We start from the raw sequence: 4513 nt of genomic DNA on the forward strand, positions 1-4513 counted from the left end.
GAGGGTTAAGGAATGGCTGAAGAATTGCAACATTTACCTGGAGTTAACTCTGCAAAGAGCACTGCTGGGTGGTTTGAAAAGCCATAGTCAATTAATAAATAATATAATAATACTCTTCGCAAAAAAATGTCTTTAATTTACAATCTGTAGAAACTATCAGAATAAAAACATTCTTAACTTTTGTGAAACATCACAGCACAGTTGAATGATATATATAAAATCTAAACTGAATGGTGTTAAACTGGATGGTGATAGATGGGAGGGGTTGGGTGGAGCTGCAGGTTTGGACTTGTAACGGCGTTCTTCGTTTGTAGAAAGAAGAGAGTCGGACCGAAATGCAGCGTGTTTGTTACTCATGATCTTTAATGAATGAAAACGGAACGATACATGAAATAACTCAATACAAAAACAACAAACGGAACGAGAAACCTATTACAGCCTATCTGGTGAACACTACACAGAGACAGGAACAATCACTCACGAAATACAAAGCGAAACTCAGGCTACCTAAATACGGTTCCCAATCAGAGACAACGAGAATCACCTGACTCTGATTGAGAATCGCCTCAGGCAGCCAAGCCTATACAACACCCCTAATCAGCCGCGATCCCAAATACTACAAACCCCAATACGAAAAACAACATATAAACCCATGTCACACCCTGGCCTAACCAAACATATAACAAAAACACAAAATACAATGACCAAGGCGTGACAGGACTAGAAATAACAAAAAGGCATGATGACTAATGTACAGTATACTCTGTCCGTAAAATGTGTATTGTATGTATAAGCTGGAAGTAGAAGCCTTTTTGTATTTTGCCCATCAGGTCACTCTAATTAGGGTTAGGGTTAGGGTGTTAAGAAAATACATTACAAAAGTAAGAGATAAGAGCAGCAGTTAATAACAACAGCGAGGCTATATACAGTGGGTACAAATGCCTGTAGGTACCATGTTCATCTGTACAAACAATAGTACGCAAGTATAAACACCATGGGACCATGCAGCCGTCATACCGCTCAGGAAAGAGACGCGTTCTGTCTCCTAGAAATGAACGTACTTTGGTGCGAAACGTGCAAATCAATCCCAGAACAACAGCAAAGGACCTTGTGAATATGATGGACGAAACAGTTACAAAATTATCTATGTCCACAGTAAAACTAGTCCTATATCGACATAACCTGAAAGGCCGCTCATCAAGGAAGAAGCCACTGCTCAAAAACCGCCATAAAGCCAGACTATGGTTTCCAACTACACATGGGGACAAAGATCGTACTTTTTTGGAGAAATGTCCTCTGATCTGATGAAACAAAAATAGAACTGTTTGGCCATAATGACCATCGTTATGTTTGGAGGAAAAAGGGGGGAGGCTTGCAAGCCGAAGAACACCATCCCAACCATGAAGCATGGGGGTGATAGCATCATGTTATGGGGGTGCTTTGCTGCAGGAGGGACTGGTGCACTTCACAACATAGATGGCATCATGTGGAAGGAAGATTATGTGGATGTATTGAAGCAACATCTCAAGACATCAGTCAGGAAGTTAAAGCTCGGTCGCAAATGGGTTTTCCAAATGGACAATGACCCCAAGCGTACTTCCAAGGTTGTGGCAAAATGGCTTAAGGACAACAAAGTCAAGTTATTGGAGTGGCCATCACAAAGCCCTGACCTCAATCCTATAGAACATTTACGGGCAGAACTGAAAAAGTGCGTGCGAGCAAGGAGGCCTGACTCAGTTACACCAGCTCTGTCAGGAGGAATGGGCCAAAATTTACCCAACTTATTGTGGGAAGCTTGTGGAAAGCTACCCGAAAACGATTGACCCAAGTTAAACAATTTAAAGGCAATGCTACCAAATACTAATTGAGTGTTTGTAAACTTCTGACCAACTGGGAATGTGTTGAAAGAAATACAATCTGAAATAAATCATTCTCTCTAATATTATTCTGACATTTCACATTCTTAAAATAAAGTGGTGATCCTAACTGACCAGATGAAGCCCTTTGGAAATTGCTCCCAAGGATGAACCAGACATGTGGAGGTCTACAAAAAATATCTGAGGTCTTGGCTGATTTCTTTTGATTTTCCCATGATGTCAAGAAAAGAGGCACTGAGTTTGAAGGTAGGTCTTGAAATGCATCCACAGGTACACCTCCAATAGACTAAAATATTGTCAACTAGCCTATCAGAAGCTTCTAAAGCCATAATTCTATGGAATTTTCCAAGCTGTTTAAAGGCACAGTCAACTTAATGTATGTTAACTTCTGACCCACTGGAATTGTGATGCAGTGAATTATAACTGAAATAATCTGTCTGTAAACAATTGTTGGAAAAATTACTTGTGTCATTGCACAAAGTAGATGTCCTAACCGACTTGCCAAAACTATAGTTTGTTAACAAGAAATGTATGGAGTGGTTGAAAAACGGGTTTTAATGACTCCAACCTAAGTGTATGTAAACTTCCAACTCCAACTGTATACTGTATATACACTGATTGTACAAAACATTTAAGGACAGCTGCTCTTTCCATGACATAGACTGACCAGATGAAAGCTATAATCCCTTATTGATGTCACTTGTTAACATCACTTCAAACAGTGTAGATGAACAGGAGGAGACAGGTTAAAGAAAGATTTTTAAGTCTTGTGATAATTGAGACATGGATTGTGTATGTGTGCCATTCAGAGGGTGAATGGGCAAGACAAAAGATTTAAGTGCTTTTGAACGAGGTATGTTAGTAGGTGCCAGCCGTACCGGTTTGTGTAGAGAAGTGGGTTTTTCATGCTCAACAGTTTCCTGTGTGTATCAAGAATGGTTTACCAGCCAACTTGACACAACTGTGGGAAGCAGTGATTACCCTTGATTACTAAATATTAAGCCAAAGTTGTCCTCTGAGGATTTCACAAACAGGCTTGTCGAGACAGAGGCAGAGGGAGTTTCATGTTCTAACAACAGTTATCTCAACGAAACTGGACACGTCACTGCTACAAAGGACTATGATCAAACTAGGCAAACCAGGAAGTAGCTAACACTCTCATATCCACTCTTCACCACAGGAACTAGGGGAGAAGGGCTCATAATAATGCCTGGAACAGAGCAAATGGAATGGCATCATGGGTGGGATGTATTTGATACTATTCTGCTCCAGCCATTACCACTAGCCTGCTCTCCCCAATTAAGGTGCCACCGACCTCCTGTGCTCTTGACCTTTCAGATTTTATTCTTTAATATTATCTTGATCAAAGATCATTGTATCTCGAGAGAAAATGATCTTGATCATGAAACTTCTAGGACACGTACAAAGACATCTGTCAAGGATGTATATATTTGAACTTATTATTAGTCGAATATTGACATTCAAAGTACATAGTAGGTGGATAGTAGGTGATACCATCTGTTAGTCGTATTAGAAGAGAAACCAGTGAAGGTGGAGGTTGACATACTCCTGTGATTACTGTAACACGCGTATAAACTATTATGAGAATGGGTGTGCCCTGTGTAAACTATATAGCTACATCGTTTAATATCTATTATAAAACTATAGATAAAACTATCTAAAACTTCTGATTAAGGTTATAGTAATATAACTCCTTATTTTGCAGATGTTTAGGACTAGTATAGCTTAACTTGAAATGTTTATCTTTTACATGAACAAGACTACAATATACCCGTCCTCTCTAGTTGAAATCAGGCTAAGGCTGATTTATGATGATGAGTAAGCTGAGATATCACATTCAATTGTTGAATTACTTGACTTACCTTACCTGATGCCCATAGTTACGTCAACAATTTAATGAGGTTTTAATTGGTCTGGGAAGTATAGTGTTGAAACTGAATTGACTCTTGCAAAGAGCAAATCCTTAAAGTCAATGTGGCAGAGGACAGAGGGACGATTACAATATAGCATTTAATATTGTGTTTATTTTGACATTTAATCAAATCAAGCTTTTTTATATAGAACTTTTCAGACATGCACTCAATGCAATGTGCATTACAGAACTCACAGGCAGCCAGTACAGAGACCTTAAAACCTATGAAATGTGTGCTCTCCGTCTGATCTTGGTCAGTACCCGTGCTGCAGCATTCTGTCTGTTCTGCAGTTGACCAATGGCTTTCTTGGGTAGACCAGACAGGAGAGCAATACAGTAGTCAACCCTGAATGTAATAAAAGCATGGATGAGTCTCTCTGTATCAGCCTGAGAGAGAAACATCCACACCTCAAAATGTTCCTGGTATAAAGCAATTTTGGTCGCATTCCTAATGTGCGATTCGAAATTGACTTCAAAATGTAAAAATAACACTTAGGTTTTTTACCTGGTGTTTTATCTTTATTGCCTGTGAATTAAAATATGCTGCTAGATTCTCTCGCTGTGCTTTGGCTCCAACAATAAGTACCCAAGTTTTGTCTTGATTTAGCTGGAGGAAGTTATTTAACTCACTAAAACAGTCTAATAATGTATCCGTGGAGCTAGAATCCTCTGGTGACACAGAAATGTGAGGCTGTGTATCATC

At 39.3% G+C, this 4513-nt stretch overlaps 1 protein-coding gene across 1 annotated transcript in view; it reads left to right on the forward strand.

The window, feature by feature from the left end:
- Positions 1-4513, forward strand: part of LOC124044151 (cystathionine beta-synthase-like) — an 882911-nt gene that overhangs the window by 709540 nt on the left and 168858 nt on the right. The gene's annotated exons all lie outside the window — the stretch shown is intronic.

This window comes from Oncorhynchus gorbuscha, linkage group LG09 (genome assembly GCF_021184085.1).
Source record: "Oncorhynchus gorbuscha isolate QuinsamMale2020 ecotype Even-year linkage group LG09, OgorEven_v1.0, whole genome shotgun sequence".
NCBI classification, from domain to species: Eukaryota; Metazoa; Chordata; class Actinopteri; order Salmoniformes; family Salmonidae; genus Oncorhynchus; species Oncorhynchus gorbuscha.